Raw genomic sequence first — 23,264 nt, 5'->3', positions numbered from 1 at the left:
CTTAAAAACGACTCTTCCTCACCTAGCTGGGTTAACTCCTGCGGGGTGCCACAGGGCTCCCCCCTATCCCCCACACTATTTAATATCTACCTCGCCTCCCTGGGTAACCTCCTTCATAACCTCAAACTCAAATTCTTCATCTACGCAGATGACATCACAATAGTCATCCCACTCTCCACTTTCTCCTCAGAACTTCTAGCCTACATCACAAGCATACTCAATCAGTTAGAACTCTGGATGCTATCCTACAGATTAAAACTAAACCCGGACAAAACAAAATTCTTCCTAGCCTCCCCCAATGACAAAATCAAAGACTCCACAATCCAGGTGAAAGGTCTGGTCTTCCCCCTCGAACAAACATTAAAAATACTGGGAGTCACTCTAGACAAACATCTATCGCTAGAAAATCACACCGATCTCACTGTCAAGAAATGCTTCTCAGTGCTCTGGAAACTGCGCACCATAAAAAAATACTTTGAAGACTCCTCTTTCCGCCTATTGGTACAGTCCTCCGTGCTCAGTGTACTAGACTATTGCAATGTCATTTACTTGTGCTCCACAAAGAAAACCATGAGGAGACTAAAATTGAGCCAGAACACTGCCGTCCGCCTCATATTCGGCCTGAACAAATGGGACCACATCACGCCTTTCTACCACCAACTGCATTGGCTCCCTTTCGAATCCAGAGTCCTATTCAAATTTGCCTGCTTCTGCTACAAAACAGTTTTTGGCCTATTACCGAGTTACCTCAATCACCATTTCACTCTGAATCTCACCAACAAGAAATCCCGCAGAACCCAGCTGTTCGCCTTCCCATCCCTAAAATTATGCCACTTCAATAGATTTCTCAACAAAACCTTTGCTTACCAGGCGGCTAAGCTGAACCCTGGGCTTGCCCAAATGATACTCAAGGCCCCCTCTTACCTTAGTTTTAGAAAACTCCTCAAAACGCACCTCTTCCGTGAACAGGGCTCTTAATCCCATTTGCCAAAGGCTTCTCCCCTTTCCCACTCCCCCCCCCTCCACACTTGATCTCACGCTCGCTATCGCGTACCAACCCTACCTTCTGTCTTACCACTACCCCTGCTAAATCTCAGTTATAGTTTTCCCCTCGCCCCCCTCTTCATTGCCTGTAATTTTTTTGTTACAATTCTGTAATTTTGTTACAATTCTGTAAATTTGTAATTTTGTCAAAATATTGTAAATCCGTGTATCACCGCGGACCGTAATTAATAAATGTGAACCGCCTAGAACTTTTTGGGTATGGAGGTATACAAGAATAAAATTATTATTATTATTATTATTACAGTCTGCCATTTCTTTGAGGTGTTCCTAAGTTTCTTCCTTACCATGACTCTCATCGCTTCGTAGTTTCCTTTCTTGAAGTTAAACGTTGTCGCTATGGTTCTCTTTCCTTTCAGTATTCCTACTTCAACTTTGAACTTGATCATATTGTGATCGCTGTTTCCCAACGGTCCTACTACTTCCACTTCCTTTGCAGGTCCTCTTAGCCCATTTAGGATTAGATCCAGAGTGGCATTCCCTCTCGTCGGTTCTCTGACAAGTTGATCCATGAAGCAATCCTGTATAGCCTCCAGGAATCTGGTCTCTCTAGCCCATTTTGAGCTTCCAAGACTCCAGTCTATCCCGGGATAGTTGAAGTCCCCCATAATAATCGTGTTACCGCTTTTGCATTCTCACTTCATCTCGGCTTCCATTTCTTCATCGATAGCTTCAGTTTGCCCAGGTGGACGATAGTACAGGCCCATCTTTATCTCGGGCCCTTTCCTTCCCGGTATTTTAACCCATAGCGATTCCAAATTGTTGTCTGTCCACTCTGGTCGAGTGTATTCTTTCTTTTATGTATAGGGCTATTCCTCCTCTTTTCTGACCTGACCTGTCCTGGCGATAGAGTTTGTACCCCGGCAGTGCTGTATCCCATTTGTTTTCTTCATTCCACCATGTTTCAGAGACCCCAATGATGTCTATGTTCTCAGTTTTGGCCATGACTTCTAATTCCCCCATTTTGTTCCTTAGGCTCCTTGCATTAGTATATATGCAATTTAGGTCCTGGTATTTTTTTGTATTCATTTCCTTTCCCTGTGCTTCAAACTTTATTTTCTTCTCTTGTGCTGCAATCCTTTTATCCTCCTCTTCTGGGTTAGTGAATTCCTATGTTTTGCCCATTGTTTCTTCCCAGCATTTTTCCCACTCAGTTTCCTCACGGGATACCTTCTTCCGAATCGTCGACACTTGGTCTACTGTCGGCTTTCCCCTTCTTCTTAGTTTAAAGCCTGTTCTATTCCTCTTCTGATGTTGTTTGCTAGAAGTCTAGTTCCTGCCGCGCTCAGGTGCAGTCCATCTCTTCTGAAGAGCTTGTTCTTACCCCAAAACGTTGTCCAGTTCCTCACGAAGTGGAACCCCTCTTCCTCACACCATCTCCTCATCCACGCATTTATTGATTGCAGTTCCATCTGCCTCTTCACATCTGCCCTCGGTACTGGTAGGATCTCTGAGAACGCCATCTTCTGGGTCCTCATCTTCAACTTCCTTCCCAGAATCTTGAACTGTTCTATCAGTGCACTTCTTCTGTAGTCTCTCCTGCTGACATCATTTGTCCTGATGTGGATCATTACTGCAGTCTGTTCCGTCTCTGCTCCTTCCAGGATCTCTCTAATTTTGTCCACGATGTCCTTTGTTCTCTTTCTTTGTGATATAATGATGTAAACCGAATTGAGCTTTAGGAGAGGACTCGGTATGTAAGACTAAGAATTATATTAGAAAACATTATGTTTGATTTTTAAGTTACTGAATGATAGGTGTCTGGTTGTGTCAAGCTCTTTTTTTCAGCTTTAACAGCCATCATGAGCTCTGAGAACAAGATATGTTTGGAAGTGCCATCTATGAAAATTGTGAAGCTCCACAGTCGTCGTCATTCTATGATGACCGTGCAGGGAGTGTTATTATGGAATGCATCCAGTGTACTGCAGTTTAGAAAGCAGGTAAAGACTAGGCTATTCGAGAGAGAATTCTCTTGAATGTTCAGGATTAAATGTATTTTAGACAGGTATTGTAGTTTAGGAAGCTGTTTTTATGACTTTATTAATTCTGTTTTATGATGTTTGTTTTACTGTACCTTGCACACAATTTTAGGATGTTGTGAGTAACAAAGTTTTAAATAAAGACTCATCGTGCATTATAAAGGGGTTATGGTGAGATGTACACCTTTATGTGAAGCTCATAGCAGTGCCCCACTGCTCTGCTGGCATATCTGTCTGACCAGTTTAGTATAAATGGTGGCCCTGCCTATGGCCAAATGGCTTGGCTTTACATGTTTTGAACTTGGATGTTGGTTTTTTTTTTTTAAATGTCTGAAAAGATTGGATGTCCTATGGGCCAAGACGTCTAGATGGGTGATTCTCCTCCCCTCCCCCCCCCCAAAAAAAAAAAGATAGACGGCTAGCGATTTTGAAAATGGATGTTTTTGCCTCCCAATTTTGTTTGCATTTCTCAAGACATCCAAATCGGACTTAGACACACTGTCACAAATGGCCCTCCATGTTATACAACACAGCTCGTGACTAGCTTAGCCACTGCTCAGGATATTCAGCAGAAGATAGCTGACTATCTCCCACTTTCACTATTTAGCCGGCCAAGAGTCATTGCTGACCAGCATGTTCTCAATTATTTGCAGGGCTGGTCATCTAGGGCAGCCATTTCCCTGGCACATAACATTACCACTGGCAAACAGTGCTCCATCTTCTCTAAAGTGACTTGCTTAGAGTAAGTATTGTCCATCTGTCACCTCTCTGGGGAAGGCAATAGGGTCTTTGGGCAATGGAGGATGGAGTCTTGAATCTAGGATCAGCACCTTCTTTTCAACATAGCTGTTGTTTCTGAAAATGTTGCTGAATGCCTCGGTTGGAAAGATGGTCCATTAACTTTCCTGTCCTAATGGCCATCCTGAAGCTCTTTAAAATGCATCCTTAGCTCAGATTTCCTTTCTTCACATTTTCCACTAGTTGGGGTTTTCCTGGTCCTGCCTTTCCACCACTTAGTACATTAGAAACAAGATCTTTCAGACCCTTTCAGTTATGAAACTGTCAAGGTCTGATGATTCTGATGTAAATCCTTCAAATTTGAGAGAAAATATCTGCTATTCTTCTCTCTGCAGCCACAGGAAGAAAGTTTAAAGGAATTTTTGTGCTTTACAGACAGATCAATCCAAGTCACAGAGCTGATATTTTGAACACCTTTTGCAGCTGCAATATAGATCATCATGGATATTGGAGAATAGACATTTTACTGAAAATGTACTGAGCCTGTGACATATTTTCAATTGCCATGGCTGAACTTGGAAGCATATGGTACATTTATTATTTATTCAATTTTCTATACCGTTCTCCCAGGGGAGCTTAGAACGGTTTACATGAATTTATTCAGGTACTCAAGCATTCAGCACATCTCTCTCTCCCCCCCCCCTCCCCATGTCTAAATATTGACTTCACAAAATGCTGCCATAGTAAATGTGGAAATCCAGAATGGACTAAAAGGATGTTTAGGATACAGAAACCAGCTCCACTTGTGTATGTAATTAACATCCACAAGGTCCCTTTGCTGTGGAAACTGCCTGTCTAGCGCCTGCATGGAAAAGTATCTAGCATTAAAGGTATAACGCCATGCGCACATAGATGACTCCTGCTGGCAATGAACTAGGCCACCATGTGCCCATGGGCCACCTCACTCAATCAGCCCCATTTTAGAAAGGAAGTCAAAGTCAGAATTGAGATGTCTAGGTCAAGATGTCTCCAGTTTCAGTAGCATTTTGGAACAGAATCTGTGGACTTAGGGGTTGTTCCAAACTACAAAGAAATGGCCGTTATGTGCCAAGCACGGGCAGCGTAAACATCCATTCTAGAGAAATACTGGGCTAGTGTGTGGGATGTGGCAGAGTTTCTATGAGTGCAATCGGTTAGTTTCTTCTGAAATCAGAAAAGTTTCCTTTGATCTGGTTGATCTATTCCTATCATATGGGAGTAGTGTTTGCATTCTGAGTTTCAAGTTTATTAAAAATTTGTTGTACACGTAATGTCAAATACTTCAATGCGTATGACAGTTTAAAATTAGGAAACAAACAAACAAGTCACCATGATGGGAGGGATGTATTGAATGAGAGTACCCAAGAAAGGGACTTGGGGGTAATGGTGGACATGACAATGAAGCCGACGGCACAGTGCGCGGCGGCCTCTAACAGAGCAAATAGAATGCTAGGTATAATCAAGAAGGGTATTACAACCAGAATGAAAGAAGTTATCCTGCCGTTGTATCGGGTGATGGTGCGTTCGCATCTGGAGTACTGCGTCCAATATTGGTCGCCGTACCTTAAGAAGGATATGGCGTTACTCGAGAGGGTTCAGAGGAGAGCGACATGTCTGATAAAAGGGATGGAAAACCTCTCAAACGCTGAGAGATTGGAGAAGCTGGGTCTCTTTTCCCTTGAGAAGAGGAGACTTAGAGGGGATATGATAGAGACTTATAAGATCATGAATGGCATAGAGAGAGTAGAGAGGGACAGATTCTTCAAACTTTCAAATAATAAAAGAACAAGAGGGCACTTGGAAAAGTTGAAAGGGGACAGATTCAAAACAAATGCTAGGAAGTTATTCTTTACCCAACGTGTGGTGGACACTTGGAATGCGCTTCCAGAGGACGTTATAGGGCAGAGTACGGTACTGGGGTTCAAGAAAGGATTGGAAAATTTCCTGCTGGAAAAAGGGATAGAGGGGTATAGATAGAGGATTACTGCACAGGTCCTGGACCTGTTGGGCCGCCGCGTGAGCGGACTACTGGGCACGATGGACCTCAGGTCTGACCCAGCGGAGGCATTGCTTATGTTCTTATAACATAACTTGGGTCATGGGACATAAGCCTGAATAATATCCATCAAACTTGCAGAAGCCAAACCTTGTGTACACAAACCATCACAAGCAGTCTAAAGTATATACGGTCTCCTAACTTCAACATACGTCTGGGACGTGATTTTTATAAGGACATAAGAATAGCCTTACTGGGTCAGACCAATGGTCCATCAAGCCCAGTAGCCCGTTCTCACGGTGGCCAATCCAGGTCCCTAGTACCTGGCCAAAACCCAAGGTGTAGCAATATTCCATGTTACCAATACAGGGCAAGCAGTGGCTTCCCCCATGTCTTTCTCAATAACAGACTTTCCTCTGATGTGTTGTCATCATAGTTTCTCATATAGCTTTAAGATGTGTTCTCTATTAAACTAAACTAAATTAAACTAAGCCTTAAGTTTATATACCGCATCTTCTCCACAGAAGTGGAGCTCGACACGGTTTACAAAGCTTAAAAAATATAGGAAGAGAGAAGAGAAAGAGTTTACAAAGCATAAAGAGAGGGGGTGTAATCAAGAGAAGAGATGTTATATGCTAGAGAAAAGCCAGGTTTTCAGTTGTTTTCGGAATAGTTGGAGGGAGCCAAGGTTCCGCAGCGGAACAGTGAGATCGTTCCAGAGGCCCGTGATTTTGGAGAGGAGGGATCTACCCAGTTTACCTGCGTGGAGGATGCCGTGTAGAGAGGGGAAGGATAGTTTATGTCTGTGGGCTGATCTGGTGGTAGTTGGTGTCTGGGCGAGGAAGGATAGAGGGATTAGGGGCGGAAGGATGCCATGAATGATCTTTGAAATGAATTCTGGAAAGTACTGGGAGCCAGTGAAGATTGGTAAGTAGTGGGGAGACGTGGTCATATTTGCGTTTAGCAAAAATCAGCTTGGCCGCGGTGTTCTGGATAAGCTGGAGTCTGCGAAGACTTTTTTTCGTTAGGCATAAGTAGATGGCATTACAATAATCGAGTTTGGATAGGATGATGGATTGTACAAGGACGGTGAAATGCTTTTGTTGAAAATAGGATCTAACTTTCCTCAGCATGTGGAGGCTGAAAAAACAGGATTTTGCCAAGGAATTCAGGTGATCGTTGAGGGAAAGGGAGGAGTCGATAGTGATGCCGAGGACCTTGCTTGAGAACTCAAGGTGTAGAGTAGGGCCTGTGGGTAGGGTGAAGAGGGCGGGCAGGTGAGCTAATTTTGGGCCGAGCCAGAGTAATTTTATTTTTGATTCATTTAATTTCATCTGTACTGAGAGGGACCAGGCGTGAAGTCTCATTATGCATAATGTGATGTTCTCTTGGAGGTTTGTAAGGTTTGGATCTGTTTCAAGGAGGATTAGGATATCGTCTGCATATGTGTAAATTGTTTCAAGGGGGGATAGTTTGAGGAGCTTCAGGGAGGTCATATACATGTTGAAGAGAATGGGGGATAGGGGAGAGCCCTGTGGAACACCACAGGATGGTGTCCACGAAGCGGATTTGGAGCCGTTTGTGTTGACAATGTAGGAACGATCGCGAAGGAAGTTTGAGAACCACTTTAGGACAGAGGAGTCTATTCCAATCTCAGAAAGTTGGTAGATTAGTATGTCGTGATGCACGACGTCGAAAGCCGCGGAGAGATCAAATTGTAGGAGAACAGCAAGTTTGTTTCGGGCATGTAGTTGTTGCACCTTTGAGATTATTTTGTCAAGGACTCATGGTATGGTGTTTGGGGGATTTTGGTCTAAATGTAGCCCCAGTAAACTTCTGATGGCCGTCTGGGTTGTGAGTGGTTAGTATGCGTGTCTCTGGGCATAGATAGATTTTTTTTAAAAGAGTATTAGTGTCATCAGTTATGACGGCATGAGTGTGTTTTAAAGCAGTGTTTCTCAACTCGGTCCTGGTGTACCCCCTTGCCAGTCAGGTTTTCAGGATATCCACAATGAATATGCATGAAAGAAATTTGCATATAATGGAGGCAGTGTATGCAAATCAAGTTCATGTAAATTCAATGTGGATATCCCGAAAACCTGACCTGACCGAGTTGAGAAACAATGTTTTAGAGGTTGTGGGTTGGCTATTAAAACGTTTCTATTTCTGCTTGTTTTCTTTGGGAAGTTTTCCTGGTTGAGATTTCTGGGGTGTTGTGTTTATATCTTTCTGTTATTGGGGGGAGATTGGGGATAGTTTGGATTGAAGGAGGTCTGAGGGGGTCTGGGATCTGGTGCTCTCACAAATATCAGTTTCCCTTTCAAGCTTGGATTTAGGGTGGACAAAAACCATAAGAATATAAGAGTTACCATACTGGATCAGACCTAAGGTCCATCAAGCCCAGCATCCTAGAGGCCAACCCAGGTCCCATGTCGCTAGCTAGATCCCAAGTAGTAAAATAGATTTTATGCTGCTTATCCATCTCAATAATGGCATATAGACTAGAGAGTTGCGTGGGGACAGAAATCCCACCCGTCCCCACCCGTCCCCGCCAAAGTCCCACCCGTCCCAACCCGTCCCCATGAGGAATCCCACCCGTCCCCGTGAGGAATCCCTCCGTCCCCACCCGTCCCCGGGAGGAATCCCTCCGTCCCCACCCGTCCCCGCGAGGAATCCCCTCCGTCCCCGTGAGGAATCCCCTCCGTCCCCGCCCGTCCCTATAAACTTCAGAAATAGTTATTTCATTTAATTATGCTACTGAATTAAAGGTAGAAACCCATTTACAAATAAGCAAAAAGACTTTATTAATTTGGAAATATTAATTGGGAAGAATACATACTTTGTAAACGGCTTCTACCAGAGCCTCTTTTGTTTATAAATTTTTATCAACACAACTAATATACTACTTTATCCTGAAGCAAAAAAAAAAAAAAAAAAAAGAAATAGTATTCTTTTCCTACCTTTGTTGCCTGGTTTCTGCTTTCCTCATGTTCTCATTCAGTTCCTTCCATCCACTGTCTCTCTTCCTTCTGCGTCTTCCATTTGCTCTGTTACTGTGCCTCTCCCTTTCTCCCCCTTCCAAATTGGTCTGGCACCCATCTTCTTCCCTCCGCACCCCGCATAGTCTGGCATCTCTGTCTTCTTCCCTGCCAGCGTCTCTCCCCACTCTCTCTTCCCCATTTCCTTTCAGCGTCCTTCTCCCCCCCATCTTCCCCATGTCCTGTCAGCATCCTTCTCCCCCCTCTGTCTTACACATGTGCTTTCAGTGTCCTTCTCCCCCCTCTGTCTTCCCCATATCCTTTCAGCATCCTTCTCCCTCTCTGTCTTCCCCATGTGCTTTCAGCGTCCTTCTCCCCCCCCCCAACTTCCCCATGCCCTGTCAGCGTCCTTCTCCCCCTTCTGTCTTCCACAAGTGCTTTCAGTGTCCTTCCCCTCCCCCCCGGCTTCCCCATGGCCTTTCAGCGTCCTTCTCCCCCCTCCTTCTTTCCCCACCCCGGGTGCAGCACAGCCGGCCAGCTCCCCTTACTTTTGTGGCGCTTCCCCGACCGACCGACCGACAACAGCCCCGGTCCGACAAACCAATGCTGGGCTTTGTCACTGGAATGAACTATGACCCAGACATGTGATCGGCAAACTGTGGCTCATGAGCTGCATGCGGCTCTTTAGCCACTTGAGTGCGGCTCGCAGCTACCTGCTTCCCTTCCCTTCTCACTGCCCTCCCCCAAGCCACTGCCATTGGGGAACAGGCTGCCACCGCCGCCGGGGAATAGGCTGCTACCACCGCCATTGGGGGGAACAGGCCACTGCTGCTGAGTACTGAGTTCTCCCTGCTTCCCTTCCCCACGGGACCGACCAACTCTCACCACCCGACGTCAATTCTGACATCGGAGAGGACATTCTGGGATAGCCAATCGCTGCCTGGCTGGCCTGGAATTTCCTCTCCGATGTTAGAATTGACATCGGGTGGTGAGAGTCGGCCCCGCGGGGAAGGGAAGCAGGGAGAACTCAGAAATCGACGCCGGCCTGTTCCCTGATGGCGGCAGTGGCAGCATGTTCCCAATAGCGGTGGCTTGGGAGAGAGCAGGGAGAAAGAAAGAAAGAAGGGGGGACAGGGAGACAGAAAGAAAGAAGGGAGACGGGACACAGACAGAAAGGGGGCATGGAGAGAGAAAGACAGACAGAAAGAAAGAAAGGGGTCAAGGAGAAAGAAAGAAAGAAGGGGGCAGGGTGAAAGAAAGAAAAAGTTGGGGAGGGAATGAAATCTGGAGGCGAGGAAACATACAGGAGGCTGAAAGAAGAGAAGAAATATTGGATGCACAGTCAGAAGAATAAAGTGCAACCATAGATTGATGAAATTACCAAACAAACGTAGAAAAAATGACTTTATTTTCAATTTAGTGATCAAAATGTGTCTGTTTTGAGAATTTATATCTGCTGTCTATATTTTGCACTATGGCCCCCTTTTACTAAACCGCAATAGCGGTTTTTAGTGCAGGGAACCTATGAGCATCAAGAGCAATGCAAGGCATTCAGCGCAGTTCCCTGCGCTTAAAAACCACTATCACGTTTTAGTAAAAAGGGAGGGGTATATTTGTCTATTTTTGTATAGTTGTTACTGAGGTGACATTGCATAAAGTCATCTGCCTTGACCTCTTTGAAAACCCGCGGAATATAAATGATAATTAACATTTTCTCTGCGTACAGTGTGCTTTGTGTTTTTTAAAATTTTATTGTTGGTAGATCATTTTGACTTGGCCACAAAGGTAAGGGGGGAGGGAGGGAGGGGAGCTGCTGAAAGACATCTAGTAATCCTTGCAGGCTTAACTGTTTATGGAAAATAATGGAATTATTTTTGTAAAATCATGTTTTGTTATGTGACTGGCATTATTTAGACTTTAATTTCTATGAATGAATAGAATGAAAATGATATAAAATTGCTTGCTTGTTTTTATGTGCTTGCGCTGAAGGGAAGTGGAGAGAGAGTGGGCTGAGGATGCTGAAGGGAAATGGGGAAGAGACAGTGGGGAGAAGACGCTGATTTATAAATTGACAATTGTACAGAATATTGTTTCTTTTTATACTTTAATATAATAAGTTCAGTATAAAACTATTTGAGGCTTGTGTGGATGGGATCAGATGGTTTGCGGGGACCGAGCTCGCAGGGACGGAGACAAATTTTTTCACCCTGCCACGAATCGATTTCGAGTACGTGTTGGCGAGCGGGGTGTCATTCGGGTTGACGTAGACTTTGTAGCGCAAGTGGGCACGGGGTATAGCTCTCCAAAAAAAATCTTAATCGTTGTACTGCTAATTTTTGCTCTTTAATGAGTTTCCCTACCACTGATCTAGACCAATGGTTTTCAAAGCTGCTCTGGGGAGGCCACCAGACAGTCTTCTTAGGATACACTCGATGAAGTTAGAGTAATACTTTCAAAAACAATAGGAGGAAATATTTTTCACTCAGAGAATAGTTAAGTACTGGAACGTATTGCCAGAGGATGTGGTAAGAGCAGATAGCGTAGCTGGGTTTAAGAAACATTTGGACAAATTCCTGGAGGAAAAGTCCATAGTCTGCCATTGTGACATAGGATGGTAGCATGGAATGCTGCTACTATTTGGGATTTTTCTAGGTACATGTGACTTGGATTGGCCTCCGTGAAGACGGGATAGTGGGCTGGATGGACCATTGGTCTGACCCAGTAAGGCTATTCTTAGGTCTCATGAATAGACATGAGACAGATATTTATATAATGCAGGTAACAGGCATTGACATCTGTCTCATGTCCCCCCTGAACAGGTTTGAGAACTAGTGACCTAAGAACCTATTTCATAATCACAGGACAGAAAAGATCTTTACAATGTTGGCAGATTCTGAAAAAGCCTGGAACTTGGCTATGGTCCTTCCTCCGTGTCCTCTCGACTGTCCCACACACAGGTGTCGTTTGCTCTGGTGGATAAAACTGTGGAAAGCCAGTATCTGAGTTACTAAACTTCTCTGTTACTAAGCAACTTGAGTGATAAAGCATTCTGTTGTGATTCTGTATAATGAGGAATCTTTAGGGATAATAATTGGTGCGTTGCAGCTGTTCACTAAAACTCGGCGAGTGCAGGATGCTCAGGTGCTAAGTCCACCTCCTCTGGCAGCGGCTCCACTGGTTGCTGGCTAATGAGCAAAGACAGATGACACACCAGCCATTAGCATGGCATGCCACCAATATACTAATCAAATTATACTTACCACCCTGGTTCTCAGAAATGAGATTCCACATTTCACATCTAAGCACAGCTGGAGCCACAGGTTACATTTGCAATTTATAATTAGCAGGAGGACCATTAGCAAAGCCTGGTCTACCTATCGCAAAGATCCACAGAGGCTGCACGAAAACCGATAACAAGATTAACAACAGCCCCCACTCTCCCCCCCCCTCTCTCTTTCTTCCATGCTGTTTTCTAAGGACAAGTTTCAAAACCAACCCAAGTTTGATGTTTGAGAAACGAGTATTCAAAATCTGCTCTGTAAGGCATTAATGATAAATCATTTCACATTCATTTGCTGATGATTTAATTATGTGTTTGTTTAGACAAGCTGATGTGGTCTGACTTTAGAATCATTTCCTAGCCAAGAAGATTTGTTCTGCCTGATGGCAAGCTTTTCGCTCTTCTGCATGCAAACAGTGACTCTGCCCTGGAAGGAGGCTGGAGCCTGCTTGATTAAAAGTCCTAAACGGTTCAGGATTATAAAGAGGTTCACACTGCTCACATTTCTACTTTAATTACTTGAGTAACTCATGAAACTATAACACAAGCCTTAACGTCTTTGCCAGGAAGTCATTACAGGAACAAAGGAAGTAAATGATTGAGTTAAATAATACCAGGGAATCAATGACTCGGAAAGTTCTTTATGGTGCAGAGCTCAGAGCTCATATGCCGGCAGAGCACTTTCACAAACTCTACCCCACAGCAGTGGTGGAGTATAGTCTGTCCCGGGTGCGGTCTTCCTAAAGGTGTGGCAGCACCCCCCACCCCCACCCCACTCACCCACTTGCTCCCCACCCACTCCCCTCCTTGCCGCACACGTCCCTTGCCTTCCCCGTACCTTTTTGGCACTCTCTCTGACATCACTTTCAGGACCCGCACCTAGGAAGTGACATCAAAGGAGGTATGGAGAAAGGCAAGGGGGGTGCGCATATGGCGGGGAGAGGGGTGCCCCTCACGCTTACTGGATTCACCCTAAATTCCCTCCCTTCCAACTCAATACGACAGAGTTACAGCAAATAGCGTGCTTTAAATTTTCTTTAGCCCAAACCAGGGGTTTCAAAGTCCCTCCTTGAGGGCCGCAATCCAGTCGGGTTTTCAGGATTTCCCCAATGGATATGCATTGAAAGCAGTGCATACACATAGATCTCATGCATATTCATTAGGGAAATCCTGAAAACCCGACTGGATTGCGGCCCTCAAGGAGGGACTTTGAGACCCCTGGTTTGGGCTAAATCACCAAATAATCAAACACTACCATCCTGTAATTGATACTGATTGCTTTTCTTGACATTCACCACCCTGCATTGGTTTTGTACACTGCTTTGTTCTTGATTGTAATGAAAGGAACTGTAGGACTTAGGGATATGTAACAATCATTGCATAATAAACCTCTTCACCGCATTATTCTGTCCCTGGCATTGCATTTTGCTCTATAAGTCTCTCGCACTGCTTTCTCCACTATATAAATATCTCTGCTGTATATGTACAGTCTCCTGCATGGTAAATCTACATTATTCTTTGCTGTATAAACACCTTTACTGAATATGTACAGTCCTCATTGTATCTTTGCTGTAAATGTACAGTCTCTTACACTGTAAACCGCTCTGAACTGTTTGTGGTACTGCGGTATATAAAATAAAGTTATTATTATTATTATTATTAAAAATGAGCAGTGCTGAAGAGAGGAATCAGAGAAAGTCAGCCAAGCGGGGCATGTGGTGTTCTGTGTGAATACGTGGGAGGAGGGAAAGGATTTGGGGTCGGGATCAATGTTCCCTCTAAGGATTGATGAGGTGTGTGCAAAAAAAAATATGCATGAGCGACAAGTTACATATTCCACAAATTTATGAGCAGGCACGGAGGATGCATTTTTAAACAAATGTAGTTTATCCTTGTACTCCTTATGTATTTTTAATCATCTATGGATATGTTTGTATGTTTATTGTTCAAATGGTTTTATTTATTTCCCAAAATTTATTTTTGTTATACACATTGAAAATATTTGATATTGCATTTAAATCAAAATCTCAATAAACTTGAAACTTGAAACGAGTGCCCATGAGATTGTGGGAGGGTTAAATACTCAAAACTTAGAAGAATAACAATTTACTTAAAGTTTTTGCTTCGCCAGCTTTCTGGTATCTTTACATAATGCAGTGGTGTACCTAGCATATGTAACACCCGGGGCCCATCATTTTTTGGCACCCCCCCATCTGTCCGAAAAACATGATTTTTAGTAACAAGCCACCCGTCACACATGAGTATCTAAGAAAAGGCAGCATCTTACATATTGCAGTGAACAGTACATCAATACACCCATTGTAAAACTAAACAAGCCAGACCAGCACAGATCAATCCTACACCGTCAATCCTAACAGAAAACTATGTCTTTCGAACACACAGAACACAGAAAACACCTTCGCCTAGTAAGGAATATGTAATCACAAACTAACCCCTCCCTCTTTTACAAAACTGTAGTGTGGATTTTAGCTACGGAGGTAACAGCTCCGATGCTCATAAAATTCTGAGCATCAGAGCTGCTACCACCAAGGCTGGTGCTAAAAACGCTTCACAGTTTTGTAAAAGGGGGGATAAAATAAAAATACATAGACAAAGGTTAAATTGAACCAGCAAGAAGCTGGACTCTGCATACAATGCTTCACAGAAACAGTGACACATGTCTCCTAAAGCAATAAATAAATAGAAATTTTTTTTCTACCTTTGTCTTCTGTGGTTTCTGCTTTCCTCATCTTCTTGTAACTCTCTTCCTTCCATCCACTGTCTGCCGTCTCTCTTCCCCTATATGGCATTTTCTCTCCTTCTATGCCCCTTCCAGAAACTGTATGCCTCCCCCTTTCATCTCTCCTTTCACCCCCATTGGTCTGGCATCTCTCTCCTCTCCTTCCCTCTCCCACACCTCTCCTCTGCAATACCTTTCCCTTTTTTCCCTCATTTCCCTTTTCAATTTATTTTCTGCATCTGTCTAGATTATGTTCTTACTACCCTCTCATCAATGTCCTTTTTTACTGTCTACCTAAAGCTTGCCACCTCTTTCCCTCACCCCAGTGTTTCCCTAACTCAATCCTTTTCTCCCCATCATGTGCCCTCCTTTTATTTATCCCCTCCTTCCATCATGTACCCTCTTTCTCCAACCCTTCCATCTAGTACCTTCTCCTCTCTCTGTCCACTTCCATCCAGCATCTGCTCCCCTCTTTCTCTCCTCCCATTTCCTTCTGGCATTTGCTGCCTTATCTCTCCCATCTGCACTTCCATCCAGCATAGGCTCCCCACTACCATCCAATGTCTGCCCTTTCTCCCTCCATCCACCCCTCTTCAATCAGCATCTTCCCCCTTTCTTTCCCTCCAATATCCTTCCCCCTTATGTCTCTCCCCTTTCTCTGTACATCAATTCCATCAGCACCACCCTTCCATACCACCCTGCCCCTTTTCTTTCCCTCCACCACTCTTCCATTCCAGCAGTCCTGCTCCTTTCTCTCCCTTCATGCAGCAAGGTCCCACGATGATTGTAGCTGCCTGCTGCCAATCCACCCCACTCCGACGTACTTGCTCTAGAGCGGACTCAGCAGCCGCATGCTGGAAGGGCCCGCGATGACTTGTCTGCTGGCTCTGCTCTGGAAGAAGTAAGTTACATTGGAGGGGGTGGACCCGGCAGACGCAGGGAGTTGCGGCAATGTCCCGCAATGACTGTGTCTGCCGGGTCCACCCCCTCCGACGTAACTTACTTCTTCCAGAGCAGAGCCAGCAGACGAGTCATCGCGGGACCTTCCTGCACCTCAGTGCGGATGCTGACTCTGCTGAAGAGAAAGTAAGTCAGTGGTAACGTGACCATTTATTTTTTTCATCAAAAGGGGACATCTATTAATTGACTGTGTATCCTTTCTTTCTTTCTGCACTCAGGCCCAACAATTGTCCCATTCTATTCCCTCCCTCCTTCCTTCCCATGTCCTTAGTGCCCCCAGTGCCTCCTTCCCGTGTCCATAGTGCCCCCAGTGCCTCCTTCCTGTGTCCTTTGTGCCCCCAGTGCCTCCTTCTTATGTCCCCCCACTGTCTTCCAGAATTTGCCCACCCCCAAAGCCAGCCAGCTCTGCCACCTCTCCATTTTTTTCTGTCACCACCCCATCCCCTATGCTCTGGCATCTCTCTCTTCTCCTTTCTTTCCTTCACACCCCATAGTCTGGTATCTTCCCTTCCCTGATTCTCTGGCATCTCTCTCCTTTCCTTCCCTCCCCCTCCATGCTCTCACATCTCCCCCTTCCTTTTCCCTTAGTCTGGCATACCTTCCTCCTTCCCTCCAAGCCCTGGCATCTCCTTTCATTTCCTCCCTCATCTTCCTTCTCCCTCCAGCTGGGTACCGCAACACTCTCCCCTGCAGCTCCGGACTCCCCCCCCCCCGGATCGCTATTATTTTAAATGTTATAGCGGCGGCGCTGTATCCATCAGTGGAGACGTCTAACCTCGGCCTGCCCCGGAACTCTTACTGCAGCAGCCGCCCGTCTAGGCAGGAACAGGAAGTGACTGTTGCAGTAAGAGTTCCGGGTCAGGCCGAGGTTAGACGTCTCCACTGATGGATACAGCGCCGCCGCTATAACATTTAAAATAATAGCGATCCGAAGGGGGGCAGGGCCGGCGTTACACCAATGAGAACAAGGGGCGGACCGCCCCCCACTTAATACGCCACTGATTACGGGGATCATGAAAGGAGCCGCCGCTGCTGCATCTTAGGCGATCAGGGCAGACCGCCGCCGCTTCGTGTGTGCGCTGTGACGAGAAACTTGTGCGCTGCGATGTAATATTTTGTGCGCCAGCGCACGCCAGCACAGCTTAGCGGGAACACTTTCTCTCAGTGTGGGACACCCAAGTATGTAGTTATCCAAAACAGATCTCCCAACAGGATGAAACAGGACAAAGTCAAGATAATGAAATGATAATGAGAGGACCTGAACATTTTTTTCCCAGCAGTGGGGACGGACTTCTGATTTCTGTGTCCTATATGTGGCAAGACAGATTGGGATGGGCTGGAGTAGGTTTTGACAGCACCTCAGTGGGAAGTAGGGTCAGTACAGGGTAGATTTTTTATGGTCTAAGCCTGAAAATTGTAAGGATGGATACACAGATTTATATCACAGTCATATCATCTGAGGATTTGTGGGGAGGGGAAGACATCTTGTCTGCAGTAGAAAATGCTTAATCCCTTCTTTGACAGCTGGACATCATCTCTGCTCAGGAGCTCTTGGAAAATCATCACATGGATTAGGAAGGCAAAACACTCTCCATGGCACCATCCAATCAAGCCACTTATTCATCTCTGCTCTGTGAACCTATCTGCTTGCCTCTAAGTGACATGAGACTGGATAGACCAAGTTTTGGTAGAGTCTACTGAAAAATGAATGATAGTAGTGGAACCACAGGTTCAGTCATTTTAAGCAGCAAAGCTGTCCAGAACTCAGGACATCTTTAGCCTTCAATTTAAATGCCTGAAACAAACTGCCTGACTTGGTATGTCAAGCTGTGCTCTGGCAGTCTTCAAATCCAGACTCAAGGGCCACTTCTTTGAAGCTGCTTCAATTGCAAACTCCAACCCACCTTCTAAGCCCCAATATCTGTCTTATCCTTCCCTCAGTAGTTCCCACACCTGAGCACAGTGTATTGATGCACCTTCTCGTCCAGTTTGTCTATCTTGACTAGATTTTAAGCTCTTTGGAGCAGGGACTGCCTCTTCTATGTTTTGATATACTGTATAGTGCTGCGTATGTCTAGTAGTACTATATATATGAGTAGTAATAGTATCTCAATTCAGGAGTCTTAGTATTGATGAGATAATAATAATAATTTTTTTATATACCGCAGGACCGTGAAGTTCTATGCGATTTACAATGATTAAAGATGTTACAGATTGAGTGGAATCAACAAAGCATAGACTTGGTGATTGATAGTTCTAGAGATCATTTGTTGAGGACTAAGATTGTATAGGCTGGTTTCCTAAGTATTTCAGGAACAGATGTGTTTTTAGACGTTTCCTGAATTCCCTATAGGTAGTAGGCACGAGTAATTGTTCTAGGTCTTTACCCCACAGTGCTGCTTGATGTGAGAAAAGATGTTGGTGATGACTTTTAAATTTACAACCTCTAACCGGTGGAGAAACAAAGCTCGGATGTGAGCTTCACCTATGTCTGTTGGTTGTGAAAGAGAAAAGGTCTGTTATATATATAGGAGCTAAGCCATAAAGTACCTTGAAGCAAAAACAACCAAACTTGAACTTCACACATGCCTCCATCGGCAGCCAGTGTAGAAGTCGATAGGAAGATGTTACGTGGTCGAACTTCTTCAGTCCACAAAGTAGTCTAACCGCTGCATTTTGTACCAGTTGCAATCGTTGCATATTCTTCTGGGGGAGTGCTAAGTAGGTGATGTTACAATAATCGAGTTGACTCAGTATAAGGGATTGTACCAGAATTTGAAATGATAAGACATTGAAGTAGGCTCTGATGGACCGAAGCTTCCAGAGGATGAGAAAGATTTTTCTAATCAAGGAGTCTACCTGGTCTTTCATGGTCAGGCTCTGGTCCAGTGTTACTCCCAATATCTTCATAATGGGTTGAATGGGATAACTAAGGTCATTGATGCACAATGATGCTTTAGTGACAAGTGGGTGTGGCGATGCTATGAAAAATTTTGTTTTCTCCGAGTTTAGTTTTAGTCTGAATTCGGTCATCCATTGCTCCATCCGATTTAGTACTTCTGTTGCTTTGGGGGTGACTTCTGAGACAGAGTTAGTGAATGGAATAATTATTGTGAAGTCATCAGCGTAGCTACATAGTTTTATCCCCAGCTGGGACAATTGCGCACCCAATGAGGACATGTAAACATTGAAGAGCAATGGGGATAGTGATGATCCCTGTGGCATGCCAGATGGATTGCTCCAAGTGTCAGAGAGATAGTGATTAAAACGGACTTGGTAGGTGCGTGATATAAGGAAACCCCGAAACCAATTCAGTACCTTTCCTCTGATTCCGATGGTGTCTAGGCATTGTAACAGCTTTCCATGGTCCACCAAGTCGAAGGCAGAGTTCATGTCAGATTGCATGATTAGGGCGTTGAGGACCTTACTAAACAAGTAACGCAAATTTTCCAGGATAGCCGCAATTACTGTCTCAGTGCTTCGTGTCTCAGTCTCAGTGTCTCAGTCTCTTCGTGCAGAAGAGAGAATTGGTCGAGATATTCCATTAGCTGGGTGTGTACCAATCCTTTTACCATAAATGGAATAGATGCTACTGGAATAGATGCTAATAGTTGGTTACTGATGTTGATGGTTCTTTAGGTTTTTTTGGGATTGGGGTTATTATAATATGACCATTGTTAGTGAGAAATTTTCCATTCTTTAGGTTATTGGTTAGGTCATTCAATAGAGATAATTTAAAGTCTAATGGAGCTGCTCTCATAATTTCTGGGGGACATGAGTCCAGTACACAGTATGATTTTGAGTATTTGTTGTATAATTTGATGTAGTTATTCCATTCTAACTTGTGAAAGTTATTTAACTTGTTTAGCTATTTAAGGCCCCCTTTTATGAAGCCACTTTAGGCTTTTTTATTGCCATAAAATTCCTATGAGCATCGGAGTTAATACCGCCATGGCTGGCGATAAAAAAGCCTAATGTGGCTTCATAAAAGGGGGCCTAAAGTTGCTAAGAGAGTTTAAAATAAATGATTTTGTTTACACTATGTAACACGACTGTGGTTGAGAGTGTTAGCAGTGCGCTCAGAAAGGAAGAGTTGAATTTTAGTGATGTTGTAGAGAAAGAAATGACAGGAGGTGGAAAGAACATCTTATCCCACAGATACGCCCTTGGATCAAATGATATAAACGAGGCATCCTTGTGTTCTGATCCATAAAGTCTAGTTCCAGAGTTCTGTTCCTTGAATCTGAGCCCAGAGGTCCGATGCCAGTGGACAGATCTGAGCTGTGACCGTTCCAGTGTCTTGGCAGTTTGTTACCTCCCTCTGAGCTACTTTCACCTGAATGTGCTGAGCATCACTCCAGAAGAAGGCCATTGCTCCATTCAACCAATTCTCAATCCATAAAAGGACATGACATGACCTCCTATCCCCTGACTTTCTAATTTCCTCAGAAGTCTTTCATGAGGTTCTTTGTCAAATGTCTTTTGAAAATCCAAATACACAATATCAACTGGTTCACCCTTATCCACATGTTCATTCACCCCTTCAAAGAAACGCAGTAGATTGGTGAGTCAAGATTTCCTTTGACTAAAGCCATGTTGGTTTTCACTCATTAATTCATGCTTACGCATATGTTCTGTCATTTTGTTCTTGTAATAGTCTCTTCCATTTTGCCTAGCACCAACGTCAGACTCACTGGTCTATAATTTCCTGGATCACCTCTGGAACCCTTTTTATAAATCGGCATCACATGGGCCACCTTCCAGTCTTCCGGTACTATGCACTTCTATTTTGCTCCCTGTGCCTTGGTTCCTTCTGGACCAAGAGCCCTCTACAAATGTCCCCTTATCTATAAGCTTATATGCTGCAACCAGCATTTAAAAGCAACACTGACCACAGAGGATGAATTTTGACTTGTATAAAGTCATATTTTGAACATTTGTCCCCTCTTTGCTCCCTCCCCAGGCTGCTTACGAACATTTCTATGTTACCTCATAGTGAAAATCTGATGCAGGAAGATCACTTTGGCGTGGACCTGCTGAAACACCCCCCATGTGAGAAGGGCTTCCCTTTCCAGGCCTTTGACAACATTACTGCCCTTTCCCTTACTAGAAATATATTTTACTAGCATAAGAAATCCATGTTGCCTTCTTTACTGCCAGCAAATGAAATATTACCTGTAATTATGATTCAGATTTTAATCACACAGTTCACGAGCAGATTGTTAGATTTTTGCTAATTAATAATGAAGCCAGGTATCACTAATTGACAGTGTGAAGGACACATATAATGATGTGTTAATAAGAGCCTCAGCACCTGCAGCACCAAGGTTTCTAGTTAGAGACACAATTTGATGTCTTTAAGATGGTCAGTGACTCAGCCCTGCGTCTACTTGACCGCAGGGAACGTTTTCTAAAGCAAGGGCTTAGCAGAGGATTGAAACACCGTAATCCAGCAAGACACAACCACTGAACTTCATATCTAATCATCTTTCGTTTCCAGGCTATTTACAGAGGTTAAGAGGCATATGCTCAAGACAAATAATTTCACATTTACGTACATAATTCAAAATAATATAAGAATAGAACAAACTAATGGATTTAGCTATTGCTGCACTGTTCACGTCCATTCCCCAAAATGAGGCTCTTAAAGTGATACAATCAGCTTTACATATGAGCGCCAGATCTCACGATGTAGCCACAGATTGCCATGAAAGAACATCCGCTGAAAGTCAGGGGAGGGAAGTTTCATGACGACTCCAGGAAGTACTTCTTCACCGAGAGAGTGGTGGATCATTGGAACAGACTCCCACTCCAGGTGATAAAGGCCAGCAGCGTGACGGATTTTAAGAGAAAATGGGATACTCAAGTAGGATCTTTAAGGGAGTAAACTCAGGGGGGAGGGATACTTGGAATGGGCAGACTTGGTGGGCTATAGCCCTTTTCTGCCGCTTTTTTCTATGTTTCTATGTTTATTTAAGAATCGATTTGATTTGCAAATCATGGGAGCTACTTTTGCCCCATCAGTAGCCTGTGTAGTCATGAACGGTTCTGAAAATGAATGGGTTTTTCAATCTCTCTTTGATAAGAAATTACACTTTTGTTTTATGGACTGGCAATACAGATGAATTGGACGAGTTTGTGAAATGGTTGAATTCTTGTAATCCACATATCCAGTTTACATTATCATCTTTCAGATGATACTACTGTATTTCATTTTTGGATGTATCCATCAAACAATTAAAAGGAGAGTTTCAAACTTCAGTTTTTAAGAAAGACACGGATAGGAATACATTTTTGAGAAGAGAAAGTGGTCATCCAAAATATTTACCCCCTCTTTTACGAATGCATAGTGCAGGTTTTAGCACTGACGGTCACCGACGGTAACTGCTCCGATGCTCATATGAGCGTTGAAGCAGTTACCACCGCTGCCAGCACTAAAATCCGCGCTATGGAGGTTAGTTCAGAGTTTGCTGTATTCACAATTCTTAAGATATTGCAGAATTTGTAGTGATGTAAGGGATTTTAAACATCAATCAGAGATATTAATGGAAAATTTAAAAGAAAGAGGATACGAGAAAGGACTTTTAAAAAAGCATATAATAGAGCGAGATACAACTATCAAAATGAAGAAAGAAGATAAACTGAAAGAACGCCCAGCAGTATTTCAGTCCAATCATTAGTACAAACCCATCCCTTGTTTCAGGATATTTCATTGGCAATAATTTGAAAGATCTTAAAGTGCATCATATCTTCCAGAAGTGAATAAGAACATTTACATTAATTTAGTAGATCATCACAGATGTGGCACATGTAAAAATGGCAAAATCAATTTACAATTTCACAAATCCAGTTAAGACATTTTTTAAAAACATTACAGCGATTGTAACAGTAAATATGCTGTTTACATTATCATAAATATACTACACTTAATTTATATTAAAATAACATATACAGAGTGATCTAGATCAGTGGTTCCCAATCATGTCTTGGGGGACCACCAGGACCAAAACAGGGGAAAACAAAACCACAAACATAAATATGCAAAAGAAAGAATGGAATTGTCCAAATCAGATAGAAGTGCATCAATAAAAGTGTCCTCCAACTCATCTGATAGTGTTACATTCTTTATTCATCCAACGATACAACGATACATCCAAAAGACTCAATGACTCGACATGCGCATGTTAGGGGACCACCAACCAGTCAGGTTTTTAAGGATATCCCTAATGAATATACATGAGAGAGATTTACATACCTGTCTTCCATTATATGAAGATCTCTCTCATGCATATTCATTATCGCAACCTGACTATTCAACAGGACTTTTCAAAATTTCAAATAGCTTTAATCAATATTAATACTTCTAAAGATAGGGAAAGCTATTAACACATTTTAAACTATAAATATCACAGTTTATTATAAATGTTTACTTCATCATTCAATATAATAATTCAAAACAATATCATAATTCTAAGCAATACCCTCACTCATT

This window comes from Geotrypetes seraphini, chromosome 1 (genome assembly GCF_902459505.1).
Source record: "Geotrypetes seraphini chromosome 1, aGeoSer1.1, whole genome shotgun sequence".
Taxonomy (NCBI): Eukaryota; Metazoa; Chordata; class Amphibia; order Gymnophiona; family Dermophiidae; genus Geotrypetes; species Geotrypetes seraphini.
This window is presented reverse-complemented; position numbering follows the sequence as displayed.